This window comes from Fukomys damarensis, unplaced genomic scaffold (genome assembly GCF_012274545.1).
Source record: "Fukomys damarensis isolate Sample0158 unplaced genomic scaffold, DMR_v1.0_HiC HiC_scaffold_30, whole genome shotgun sequence".
Lineage (NCBI taxonomy): Eukaryota > Metazoa > Chordata > Mammalia > Rodentia > Bathyergidae > Fukomys > Fukomys damarensis.
This window is the reverse complement of record NW_022900942.1, coordinates 32,507,749-32,522,474: the sequence shown is the minus strand read 5'-3', so window position 1 is coordinate 32,522,474 and position 14,726 is coordinate 32,507,749. Positions and strand designations below refer to the sequence as shown.

Sequence of the window (14,726 nt, the reverse complement as noted above, 5' to 3'; positions counted from 1 at the left end):
TTTGTGACTACATCAGTAAGTCCGGCATATATCTAGGTAGATCATAAAAGAATCAAAGTCCAAAGAAGTCCTTTCCTCCTACTTAATTTTTAAAATTATCCTTTGAAAGAATAATATTAAGATTGTTCTTATATGTGTGATATATTCCTATTCACCCTCCATCATGACCTTATGAGGGATGTGTTTTTGTCTTATTTATAAATGAGGAAATTGAATCTATTACCAGTAATGTATGATTGTTCTCTAAACTGATAGTATTCTATTTATATTCCATGTAAGACTCTGGAAAAACCTAAGTATCCTGAATATTCTACAAAATCTTGGAATTGAAAGTAGGATCAAAAGACCATAGAAAATAGGGCTGGGGGTTTAGCTCAGTGGTTCCACCACTTACCTTGCAAAGTGCCAAGATCTGGGTTCTGTGTTCAATCGCCAGTACCAAAAAAAAAAAAAAAAAAAAAAAAAAAAAAAAAAAAAAAAAAAGACCGTAGAAAAATAGTCAAGTCCCATTGAGTAGCTTGATATTCTGAAATATTCATGTTATATTTCTTTTATTTTTTTTTCTTTTTTTTGGTACGGGGATCAAACTCAGGTCCTTGCGCTTGCAAGGCACGCAGCAGAACCACTGAGCTAAATCCCTGGCTCATGTTATATTTCTTAATTTTCACTATCCAGCATTACCTGTGAGTGTTGGTTTTCATCTATATGTCAACTGATATTTTATTGCTCAGCTTCAAGCTTGTAAACCAAAGGCAGAGGAGAGATCTGTGAAGATGGACTTGTTTAGAGGATTCAGGACATGAGTTGTCGAGCAAACAAGAGCTCCACAAAGTCGCTACCTTGCCCATCTCTCCTTGCGAATGCATTTCCATTGCTCAGATTTCTCATTCTTTACATTTATCCTCCAAGGGAAACTGTGCTCACTCTATTCCATCTTTGTGACTTTTGAATTAATTTTCCTAATTGGTAGAAAGAGGCCATTTGGGATATAAAACCCTTTCTGTGACTAGCTGGGAAATTTCTGAAAAGCGCTGTCAATGGAGAGAGTGCTGAGGGACTTGGGGAAGTTTATACCCAATTCTTACAGCTTGTCTAGGTCAAGTCCTTTCTCTAGCACAGCAGGTCTTTAATTTATCATATTCGGATACCATTATGTGCTAGGGTAGGTGAAATAACAATGTATAACCTCTGGTTAGGCGAGTGCACAAGCAAGTGCAACACAACACTATACCAGACCATGGAGTTCAAGGAGCTCTGGGATACCATGGAAACCAGTGACCTGTTCAAACTGAACTTTAATTCTACAAGGAAGAAAGAGCAAAGGAGAGAGAACAAAAGAACCTAAAAACAAAAAGAACAAAGCTTTAAGAGACCACTGTAGCCACCCGGACACCACTAGGGGCCTTTGGCTGCTTTGTGGCTTGTTAATATTGTGAGGCACTATCTTCAGCGTGAGGAGGACAATGAAATAGGCCCTGGGCAGCCCCTATGCCTTTGATGGATCTTCTGGAGTCAGCCGTCTGCAGGAAAGTGTTTAATTGCATGTGTGAGTGAGATGATCATTTTTATTGTGTTCAGCCCAGAGCTAGGGAGAGGGGCCCTCTGCTTGGGCAAGTTTTGAATCTCAGGTTATTTGTCATCTCTTAGCCATTATCGATGGTGCTGTTACTGTCATCATCATTATCATCAGGAGGGAAGTGTTAAGCCTGTAATTACATGTGGCACTGTGCTAAGTGAAATACAAGGAGGCACTTGCTCTTGCCAGCCAGATGTGCATAATCAAAACACAGCCTATGCCAGGAAAGACCAGTATTACAAGTTCATACAGAAAATAGAATTGAGAACACTAAGGGAGAAGGTTACGAAGATATAATTGCCTCGATTCTGCTTGAGGACCACAAACTATCATCTAGAGACTTACAGTCTATTTAAGTATTACCTCTACACTACTACCATATTCCCGGCAGAGTGCTAAGTACTTTAGAAGCATTTTATTTAATCCATGCATGACAAATGCCATAAGTATTCCCAACCCACTTAGTAGATAGCAATGCTAAGGACACATTACTAGGGAGAAACAGTGTGAACTGCTAAACCAACCTGTGTGATATCACAGAATACGCACCAAGGATAGCATTCAGACCCTTGTGGAACCTCCACAAAATTCCACAGCAAATAACACTTTTGGGACAGATTTTACTTCATTGCATTGCTACTAGAAAATTTCAGTGACCACCATGCTATAAGTATGTAAAACCAAAGTAAATACAGCAAGAAAAAGAGCAAATAAGAATGGAAGCAGCTCATTTAGGATAGTAGAACTTTTGAAATTAGCTCTATAACATTTTTTTTTTTAGTGTTGCAGTGTTAAAAAATGAAAAACAGCATAGTGTACAAGTGAATGGGCATAGTGTACTGAACTGGAAAGGAAATAGTGGGGAAACGAATCATTTCATCTGGAGAGGGAGTGAGAGTTAAGAAGGTATGGTCGCTTTAATAAGCATCCTTATCCTTTTGAATTCTAATTATTTACATGCATTCCTAACACTAATGCTACATTACTGATTATAGTGTATATAGTTATTTGTTATTTTTTGGTTACTTATTAGCTGTTCCAAAAAACAGTAAATGATTAGGTGTTAATGAAGGATTCTTTACAATTTGATACTAGTTGTAGTTTGCTCAACTTCTCACCCCCCTCTTTGTCTCCTCTCTCTCTCTCTCTCTCTCTCTCTCTCTCTTTCTCTCTCTCTCACACACACACATACAATCACTTTGAAATACAAATTAGTTAAAAGAGAGATGTTGTGTAGAAAAAAAGTGTGCCAATGATAGCCAAAAAAAAAAAATCTTTTGTTTAGTTCTTTTGTTAATTTATTTTACATATTGGAAAGTTCAACCTTCTCTTGGGAAAGTGTATGTCACCTCCTAGAATCTCTCATTCCACGGAATGTGACCACCTCATAGCAGGAAGCAGCGCACAGTGAAAGGATGGCTGGAGTAACATTTGTAAGTCCTAGATTCTGGTCTCACTGCTCTATCTATGGAAGCCTCCTACAAATAGGTTTATTTCTTTATTCGAAAAAATCTGGCTGGATTGCCATAATTACTCTCAGCTTTCACTGTGTGTTAGAAACAGTCAGAAAATGTTTTATGTCCATTCCTGGGCACTACCCCCAGCTTCTGTTGCTCTTAAGTGTGTCCTAGGCATCTGAAGTTTTTAAATCTCCCCAGGTGATTCTTATGTGCAGCCAGAGCACAGAGCTCCCATGATACCTGATTGCAAATAGTCCATTATTGGACTAAGCTTTTCACATTTCCTTGGAAGATGTCTCTCTTGAGATTTTCCTCATCTTTCGTGGTTCCTAGTGCTAATTCTGCTGTGCAGCTGAGTCTGAGTACTGTATTTAAAAATCAGATATAGGCTTAACGCCCTGCTCCCAGTTTTCTATAGCTAGCCAGAGTTAATTCTGTGGCTGCATAGGAGCCAAACTGTTTGCTTTGGTTGGTTGTGTTAGTTAGCTAAAGGACCGTATTTACTTTTGGAAGGGGGACGGTGGGCAAGTGTTACATTTAAGAACTCATCTTCAATTTTCCTTGAGAGGAATAAGCATTGTTTTTAGCATAACATCCTGATTGTGCTTTTTCTTAGGGTGTTGGTATGTCAAACAAACACTCACATTATAAGAAATATCTTCTCTCAGGGAATAATCCTGCATGAACAGTTTTGTGTTGTTTTTGGACAAGTACACATGACTTTTGAGAACCTGTAGAGGCCCCTGCAGTCAGCTACTCCTAACTACAATAGCATTCCTACAGTGAAATTGTCTTGGGCCAGTATGTGTCTTTGGATTATTCTGTGCACAGGTTTCTTATCTATGCATACAGAGTCTAAGAGTGCAATTCACCACCGCATGCCACCCAGCAGCTGCTGACAATTGGCAGTGATGTCTCCTCAAGAAAGGTACGTTTTCTGGATTAGGAGTCCATGTGGAGAGGATACCTAGCTCATGCTCAGAATTTGGGAAATCTATCTTATCCATTTTCCCCTGTACCTTTCCAAGCCCATGACCTCAACAGCATGACTTCCCTCCTGTACCTCTATTTCCTCTCTGCAACAAGAAGGGGCCCTTTCCTGCTCCCTGACTCTATGACTCCTACATAGACTTAGGTTACAGATGTAAGACTTTGAGCTTCAGCTGCTCTCAGCTTGCTGTTTTCTGATCATCCCTTGCTGTGTCCTGAATTCCCTGCCCCATTCCCGCAGGCTGTGTCTGCCTGCTGCGGAGCAGTGAGAGCCCATGGGATGCCTTTTCCCTTTCCTCCTTTGCATATGACACATGCAATCTGTCATATCAGCAATCAGTGGTAACTGTGAACTCTCGGTTTCCTTGAGTGTCACTATTCTGGGACATTTCTCTTGCTCCTTGTCAACCCATGATGGACAGGATGGGGAAGAGGAGGGCTTTTGCTTCACTGGAGGACAGAGAAGGAAGGTTTTGAAAGACTAATGGGGTATGACAGTGGCAGCTGCTCACTGAACCTTCTGTAGTCGCATGTGTGACTTTTGATTGAGGGTCTGAATCTTGTGCTGTTGAGATCTTCTGTATGACATGATGGATGGTGAAGATAAATAAGTATGATGCCCAATTAAGAACACTGTATGATTATCGTTGTCCATGCTGACAACTCAGCTGTCAAGAAAAGGCTTCACCTACATGGGAGTGAAGATAGGATATTGTATGGGGCTGCCATAGAAAAATATTGTATTATTTCATGATCCTTATAAAGACTATGTCCTCACTCCATTTTGCCCTCCTTCCTATGTATGACTTTACTTTTCCTTCATTTTCTTGGACAATTCTACTCTGTCAGGGACAAGTAATCTTTTGTTTTCATTTTGAAACTTTTCATAACTTGAAGCTTTTTGATTATGCTTTAAGGAAAGCTCATGGGTACTAAACACACAGTGGGCCCATAGGTGGGAGCATTACAGTGTTTCACCTGCCCTCCCACAGTGCACTGGGGTTTGCCTCCACATCTGTGTCCAGCAAAGTGCAGGAAGTAGCCGCCCACCTCCATGGGTACAGTCCTTGGTGACAACAGGAGGCCACAGGGCCACCAGGAGCAAAAATGTCAACTCAGCTTCCTCAAAGTGGCCAAACATTGTCTAGATTTGTAAACAAGTTGAGCAAAACTAGTCCACACCCTTTGGTGCAGAGAGGGATGTGTGATCTGGTGGAACAAGGCCTTAAAGGGAAATAAAAATGTTTTATTTAAAGTCATCAAACTGTATGTCATATAACCTTTATAACAGCACAAACTGTAAAGCAGAAATGAGGGTTTACAGAGTGGCTTATCATTCATTTAATAGGGGCTATTACTGTATTTGAGTCTCAGGTGACTTTTGGGGGGGAATTAAATTAAGGGAAATTCCACATCTTGTTTATTCCAAAAAGGAAAGATATGGCTACTTGTGGGTGTCTGTAACCTCCTCTCCAGTGTTCAGCTAAGATATATCTTACTGTGGGCCCAGATTCCGATTCCAGTGTTCAAGTACCCAGAAAGCACAGGCAGGGAAGCATCCTCCACGGAGTGGAAGTTGCCCCAAAGAAGTGATCTAAGAACCTCAATACTGCAGTTATGTATAATGCACAGCAACCATGCCGTACCTCTCCAGGCACCTTTTAACCCACGATACCACCCATTTTAGAGTTTCACTGCTGCTGTTCTTCAACAGATAAAATACCAAAAAGACATTTATTTAACTGTCTTTTAAAAAACATGTGATGATTTGCACAGGTGCTAAATGAAAGAAGCCATGTACAGAAATCCATGGTGCATGAATCCATTTATATCAAATTTAAAAATAGGCAGAATTTTGCATTCAACTGAATCATTCATTTAAAAATTGATTGAATGGTAAATTCTGTAACATATTCATTTCACCAATAAACAGAAAGACAAAAACAAAAAACCTACCACAGGTCTACTGAGTTCAAAATCAGGTAAATATTTGCAATAGGGTTATGTGTAGCTCAAAAGAGGCATGAGAAGGACGTCAGAATATATTTCTGGTTCTTTTTCCTGGGCAGCTATACATACGATTCACTTTCTGAAGATTCATGGGGCTGTATACTATGTCTGGCATGCTTTTCTAGATCAGTGTTTTCCTTTAATAAAACAGTTATCAAATAAGAAATTGCTCCATAAGTCTTCATTGATTTGATTTAATTTGACTGAGGTGTTGGTCACAAGCATGAAAATTAACTGTATTCTTCAGTTGCCTCAGGGGTTTGGGCAGAGATAATTGAATAAAATTATGTCACTGAATAATATTTCTATTATTTCTTTCTTGCAAAAATTGAATTAGGTTTAAGGGAGGCAGAGCAAGATTCTGTCAGCGTTTGAACTACAATGTTGCCACTCTTAGAAGCTGCTCAACTTCTTTGAAGTTATAAAGGTGCATACATTGTAGCATTAGCAAGGCTTTCAGCTGTGGGTTACACCAAATTTATAATATGCTCCTTAAAAGTTCTGCCACTGTGTAGCTTTGTTGGATAGTGACTTCTCGTCATCCGGCAGATACCAGGGAATAATCTAGAAGGGCTGCTTTGTAGAAGCCATTCATACAATGGGAAAGATGCGCAAAATAACCTCCACTGATCTTTTAAATTCCAAGTTTATATTTTTACCACTACTCCATACATTTGTAAACGAGCATACTAAATATGGGTCCTTATTCCTGTGTTCGTATTCAGCAAATTTGTGAAAGGAATTTACAGAGGTTACAAAACACTAATACAATTCCTCCTAGAATACTGTTTTAATTTTCCAGGACGTCCATACAAAGTGCCACTGAATTGTACACTTAAAATAGATAAAATAATAAATTTTATATTGGGTGTATTTTATAAACCAGGTGGCTTAAAGCAAGGGCATTTTATTCTTTGACAGTTTTATGAAATACAGAAGTTTGACATCAAGATATCAATAGGCCTGTTTTTGCTCTGAAACTCGAAGGCAGAATTTTTTTTTTATCTTCCAGCATTTGATGGCTTGTGGCATTCCCTGCGCCTTGGCTTGTAACTGCATCAATTCAGCCTCTGTGTCTGTCTTCACCTCACCTTTTTTCTTGTCTGCATTCCTCTGTGTCCTTTCTTCCTCTTATAAGGACAACAATTTACATCTTTACCCTAAAGTTTAGGACTTATTTACAAATCAGGTCACCATCTGAGGATCTAGGATGATATAAATTTAGGGGATAGAAGCATCAAACCCACAACAGTCACCTTCCTGATCCCCCCCCCACACCAAATGTAAAAAACCTGCTGGGGCCTAAAATAATGAAAAAATGAGTGACTAAGGAAACAAAACTTACTGTCATTCTAGAAAAAATGGCAGTACATACTCAGAGAGGAAAATTAAAGTTGAACCCATTTATTCAGAGAATTTTCATTGAACACCTGAGCTGTGTTTGGTACTCTGCTGGGCACTGAGTGTAAGGTGATGAAATAAGGAACTGTCGTCAGTCCTCACGGCATTTATGGGCCATTGGAGGAGGACAACATTTATCTAAAGAACAACGACAGATCTATTGCTGTAAATTATTTCAAAGCAATACAGCATACCATGAGGGACGATCATACTGACAAGAGGCCCAAATCTTGAGTTGGAGTCTGCCGGAAAAGTTTTCTCAGAAAAATAAGATGAATAAGCTGAAACCAAAGGAGGAATAGGAATTAGACATGTGCAAATTGAAGAAGAACATCCTAGGTCGGTAGAGGAGACAGAATGGAAGCCGCCATGGCTGAGGCATGGTGAGAGGGCCCTGTCGGGCACAAGATGAAGTATGGGTGCCAGGAACCCTGAAGATCCTGGCAATTCACTTTCGGGACTGGGGAGGCCCTGAAACAGGAAGGCCCAGTGAGTTTTAAGCAGGAGAATGGCAAGCTCTTAGTTGCATTTTAAGATTATGCTATTAATACTAGTCAGTATTTGCTTAAGTGGGAAGGACAGAAAAGAGATATTCACAGGTGAGGAGCAACTGAAGCCGAAACCCTGGTAAATAGGAAGCATCGCGAACATATTTCTGCTGCTCCAGCTAATGAGGATCGTTTCCAGTAAATTATTTCATAATGAAGTGCAGGCCTTTCTCAAGAGAAATTGAGTAGCTCTCTTGTCCATGAAGAATAGACTTTTAAAAAGATGAAATGGAAATAATTTTCAAATGGATCACATCTAAAAATTAAAGCAGAAAGCTTTATTCCCTGCTCTGTTCTTTCACCATTAAATATATGCATTTTTTCAAGTTGGAGTATAGTTCCATCATTTGATGTACGCGGATGGACAAGTCTTAAAATGACACTGCTGTTTGCTAATTAGTATCATACAGGCTGGCAAAAGCCAATTAGAGAAGGGAGAGTCTTCAAACCTAGAAATATCGGCATATGGTGTCTCCCAATCTGCAGGAAACTAAATGGTACACGCCTTAAATCTAAATTAAAGAAGTCTTAGACAGATACCTTTGTTTTCCATCTGGGGAGAACCTGGATTTTAGGTCAAATGACAGGGAGATTGGGAGTGTTACATGTAAATAAAGATATGCTCTAAACATTAAAACGATCTTTGTGACCATGTAACTTCTCATCAGAAACCACGCAGGTACAAAGAATCTTATCTACTAGAGGCACATGGGTCCTCTCCCATGGGATTGATTCTGTAGCATCTGACTAAAGCCAATGAGTTTGTTCTCCTGGCAGACCACCACCGTATAGATGAACCGCATGCTCCTCACAGCAGAAGCCCTCTGCGCGTCCACATGTATCACCATTCCAAGCCAAGCCCTGCTGCCTTTAGAATAACATACATAATCTCTGCCGATTACAGGAGAAGATCTGAGTGTGAGAGGTGGGCCGGGACAGAGATGGTCTTGGCAGAGGGCCCCGGCACCACTGCCCCGTCTGCATCGTATTATCCACATGAGTAGGTTGCCACCATCAAAATCAACAGGACCGTATGGCAATGTTCAAATCTGAAATTATTTCAAATGGATTCCCATGCAGTTACAACTCTGTACTTGCAATCTTTGTGATTTCAATTTGGAAAGTCATTCAACTGAGTAATTTAATGTTGGGCTGTTCCTTCTGTTTTCCCTTCAAGCTCACAAAATTCTAAAAATAATATTATGATGAGCAAACTTTGAATGTGCTTAACAGGACTGTGGGGGGGTTACCGTTCTGTTTGTTCCACATATAAAAGATTAGGTTAGATCCCACTTTGTCAGCCAGGCAGTGCCTTTGCAAAGACAAATCCTACTTGTGTGAATCTAACTGTTAACTCCTTGATAGTATCTTATCTTCTGGGAGATAATTCAGTTTATCTTCAGTATGCAAGTGAGCATGTCCTAAGGTAAGGTGGGGAAGACTACACTAAAGGATAAGTGCACAGTTATTCATGCCTCTTAAACTTTCTTTCCTCCCGAGTGTGATAGTATCCTAGTTATAGGTGTACCTCAAGTTACTTTTTTAGAATTGGGTAGAAAGCATTTTTCATTCATTGTTAAGTTCATCCACATAGTCTGTTATAAAGGAATCCTTCTCTTTCCACCCACCTGGATTCCTCTCCTTCTAAGAAGTAACAAATTTTAATCCCTATAACAGATTCTTATGAAATGTTTCTCTATATCTCTAAGTAATATGCTTATATTGTTACTTTTCTATTTTTCCATTTCACATATTAACTACTGATTTCCTGCTAGTTCAAATATACAGATGAATTTCTTTCATAGCCCTTTGCCCATTTTTCTACATTCATATATATTCTCTCTTCTCCTTCCCAGAATCCTAATTAATTTATATCTTGGGATGATCAATCTTGATAGTCAACTTGATTGGAGTGAGAGATTAGTACTTCATACTTTTGTTTGTGTCTAGGTGGGTCATAGATGCATGGTCCTGTCTTTGGACTACACGAACGTAAAAGATTAGACAACAAGAAGGCTACTCAAAAAACTCGAGATTTTACAAGGAAGATAAGATAAACCTGAATAGAATGCAGTAACACTCATCTGGTGAATCATTACAGTTCATTCTATTGTTACAGTCTACTCCGTGTGGGCTGTTGCATCGTAAAAGGGTGGTGGTGTGTGAAAGGAAAGAGAGAGAAACCGAACGTTTAGCAAATGAAGGAAAAGACGATGTAAAAAGCATGTCTGGGTTTGGAGTGGAGGGAAGCCAGGAGCATGTGTAACTCATGAAAATTTTATCTTCCTAGGAAGAAGGGCTTAAACAAAGTGTGTTAAACAAGGTGGACGGTTTTTAAGGAGGTGACATGTACAGAGAACAGAAAGATTAGCTAAGGCAATAGAGTTTTTTAAAAAAGTAAATTGGAAATGCAATGTAAATCAATTCCTCAGTTTTAATCCTTCTTTTACATTAGTAGAAATCGACCCACGTAACAGTCAGAAATTAAGAATTTATGGTCTATTCTGATGGTAGGAGATCTTGATCCACTACTCACCTATACATTCTTGGGAAAACACTTCTGTATTTTTTAAATCTTTTTTCATGCATCTCAATAAACGAGATGGAGCAGGATGAAATGCTAATGTAGTCCCACTTCAAAGCAAATAAAAGGAAGAACAGCCAGAGAAATGACTATCTTAAGGTCATTTTTGCTAGTGAATCATCAAATTTGGAGTGATCTTTATCATGACAAACAACCAAGTGTTGAACTTTTACTGTGATCTATGTTAAACACTATAAAAATAATTATTAATAGAAATTATTAATGCTATACTAACACTAAAAAACTAATTATATTAAAAATAAATATATATTATACTAACACTATAAAAATAATTCCTAGGCAGGTGAGTAGTGGGATTTTCTTATTTATAGAAGAGAAAAGAGAGAATAAGTAATTTAGTAAGGCCACACAGCTTTTAAGTGATAGATCTTGAATTTAAATAGATTTAATTTTAAGATATTTTCCTTCAGAATTTGTATTTCAACCTGTATTCTTTGCCTCTTTAACCCATCAGTCCTCCTCTTCTTTAATGATTCTTACCTAAGTCGTTGCCACTTTTGTATTTAATTCCATCTTTCTCCAGAAAATTTTGATTTCAACATTTTTTAGCATCATCTTACAAATTCTCCGTTAGATAACACACAACACTTATTTTCCGGTGTGATCTTCCATACAGCTATCCACCCTGGCCACCCAACAGGCTCTTCTTTCTCTAGTTATTTTGGGAATATTATATTTAAAGCTTTAAATTATATTTTAATTACTCCTATTGAACCCCAGGTCTACAAAACACAATCTTCAGCATTAGGAACACTCAGATTCATGGCCTTACTCTGTCATTTACTGGTTAGATGACAATAACTATGTTGGGTGAGCCAATGAAAGTAGCAAAATCATAAGTCAGATGTGAGTAATATTATAGATAATGTATAATAATGTATATAATGTTTGTTGGTTGTTTGTTTGAGACAAGGTCTTGCCTTGTAGTTCAAGCTGGCTTTGACCTCACTATGTAGCCCAAGATGGCCTTGAACCCACAATGATCCTTCTGCGTCAGCCTCCCAAATGCTAGGATTATAGGTGTATGCTACAATGCCTGGCAATAGATAGATATGTAGCATAATGAGCAGCAGATTAAAAATAGCTCAATATTATAGCTGCTATGATCTCATCATCATTATCAATTACAAAAACAGAAAGCTGCCAACTTCTTGAAACCTCCAATGCTTAAAATTTCTCTTGATTAGAAATCCTTGAGTATTTTCTAAGGCTCTAATAAATTCTCTCTCCCTTATAACAAGATGGTTTGATAAAAGCTATCCTTTGGATTCATGCTGGACTTAGTGAGTTTGTTGTTGCAGCAATAATAGATGTCATAGTAAAGAAAAATAGCAAGAAATGGAAATCCAAATTGACTGGTTAATATTTTCTTTATTTTGTGGGCAGGTGATATCTTTTAGCCTATTTCTATCAACCAATATGGAAAATACTGGCATTCTTTTGAAAATAACTGGTTGACCAACATTTTAAAAATGAGGTCAACAGAGACAGCCCTTATTTTTCTGAGATTGCTTCTCAGCTAGCAAATTAGTAAGTTTCCAAGAGTTGGGATAGGGGTTTGGAAACATGACAACCTGTTTTGCTATGAATCAGACAGTGCAATGAATAACAGTATTAGGATCCTGCAACTCTGATTGCTTTTCCTCCTCGTACTTACTTTGTTCATTTCAGAGAAAAAGAAATGATCATTTTTGTAATCACCTAATCCTGCATTGGACATTAAACATTTATTTTAAACATTAAAACTACTGAGCTTGAAAGTTTATGACCCACAGATAGTTTTCTTTCTTTTTTAAAATTTTAATTTCTTTATGTTGAAATTGTCAAATCCATCGAATTGAAAGAAAATGAGTTCTGGATGTGGTGACTTTTCATGAAGTGTAACCAAACACAGCTGGTCAGGAAAACATGAAGGGGAATTTTGCTGGTAGTGCTGGCTGGAGCTGCAGAGCCAAAAAAATTATACCTTTCTTATTGGATGTTTTATGGTTTTGTTATGTTTAGATTATGTTTTTTTTTAGATATCTTTGGGTTTTGAGAACCCAGAACAATGTATTCACAATCCATGGTCCATCAGCTTTATTGTGGCTTTCATTTTATGTAGAAAGAGTGGTTTTACATTTACAATGAATTAGCTCTTTATTTTCCTAACTCTCCCATTTCATTATAGTGAAGCAATTTCTTCATCTGATGGTAACCATTTTTTTTTTTCTGATTCCTGGTCAATAGTTGTTTACAACTAGGGTCTTTCTTGCTAAAGGTATCGTTATGTAGCCATTTAAAATAAACACAACTTTTGTATTGATGATGATTGGATTCCTGAGATTTGAAATGCTTTTCCTTATTGTGATTGTAGGCCTCCCTTTTCCTTTTTTTAATGAATGGAAAATTATTGTGAAGAGATAATAAGGTACTCAAACACATTCGATAATTGTCACTGGTAGAAATTAATGCCTGTGGCCTTAAAAATGCACTTTTTTATCAGAGGCAGCTAACATGCAGTGACTCTCAGCAGATCCCTTACCAAAAGTACTGTCTACAAATTTCTCCATATATTATTACTGTTTCTGTCCTCCATCTCTCAGGGAAATTAGTTTCCTTTCTTCTCCCAAGACTATTACACATGAAAGTGTAAGGATCATTGTATTTTGATGCATCTTCTAGAAATGTTGAGAGGCAATGAAAAGAGACAAGTACAACCTATTTGAAAGATGATTTCTTCAACTCTTGGTTAAGATAGATGCATTATAAATGGGAACATACTGTAGCGTATTGGCAGGCAGGTCATTCAAGACTCTGGATATAGAGAATTATAATGTTGTGTGTCTGTCACATCTTTTCATTTTGTGCTCACATGAGCAATTGCAGGAATGTACTAGTACACATATCAGCTATGAAAGGGCTCAAATGAGGACCTACAGACCAATGAGCCCCAATAGCCAATAGCAGGCAGTTCTTAGAGTCCCGAAAGATGATTTCACTGACTTGTTGCATCTTTTGTACAAATAAAGATTTGACAGCACTCACAAGTCAGATTGGGCTCTAAAATCTCTAGGGATCTATGTGAATAGTGTATATTTGCAGAAGTGATTACAAAAATTAATGGGCTCTGAGAATCACAAATCAGAAAGCCTGTGCTTCTGAGACCTGACTCACCATAAGGTCAAATTCAAGAAAATTGGATTTTTAATAATTGAATTTGTTTAGTCCACCTCCCCCAAGCATAATTTTTACCTTAAATAAAACTGTTACATAATGAGAACAAGGACAGTTTAGCCTAACAGGCAATAGAAGGAAGTTAATTTATTTGTCTATTTTGTTGTTGTTGCTATTTGTTAATTTACATGCCTTGTGATTATGCTCAAATTTATAAGAAATCCAAGACTAATTATCACTCCATTTTTGTTTCTGTCTCCTCTTTAAGTACACAGGTAACCTATCTTTGCTGGGTTACATATTCAGATTTTATTACATACAATTGTTCCTTCCTGTGGGATTAAAGTTTGGGGTGATTCAGTCGTCAGTGAAGAAAATATTTATTGCTTGCAGAGCCAGAAGAATAAATTGAAAAACTGTGGCACACACTAGATGGAGAATTTGGGAAGCATGTGGATGCAGGGCCCTGGTTAAACCTTCTAACAGTTGAACTACAGAACGTGAATCCTAGAAGGGATTTAGCAATCACCTTATTCAAGCTCCTTACTTTACAGTGGAAGAATGTGATGAATAGAGAAAGAAAAATTTGCTCAAGGCCACACAGTACGAATGGGATTATCAGAAGTAGAAATCTTGACTTTTCAATGTTTCATAAATGCCTTCAAATATTGACTTAAAAGCTGAGTAATTCTACTTATTTCAAAGAATATTTAAGCCAAGTGTGGGAACACATGCCTGTAATCCCAGCTACTCAGGAGGCTGAGGTAGGAAAATTACAAGTTATAAGCCAACCTGTGCAATTCAGAGAGAACTCCTCTCAAAATAATTTTTATTTTAAAGCAGGGGATGTAGTTCTGTGGTAGAGTGCTTGCCTATCATGGTGTCTTATTTATGTTTTGCTTTGCCAAGACAAAATACCTGCATGTAAAGTTAAAGGAGAGAAGGTTTATTTTAGTTCACAGTCTGTAGAGGTTTCATTC

The 14,726-nt window shown here is 37.9% G+C and overlaps 1 protein-coding gene across 3 annotated transcripts in view; it reads left to right on the top strand.

Annotated features, from left to right (window-relative positions):
* Dcc (DCC netrin 1 receptor) overlaps positions 1 to 14,726 on the top strand; it is a 1,126,179-nt gene that overhangs the window by 344,686 nt on the left and 766,767 nt on the right. The window lies entirely within an intron of this gene.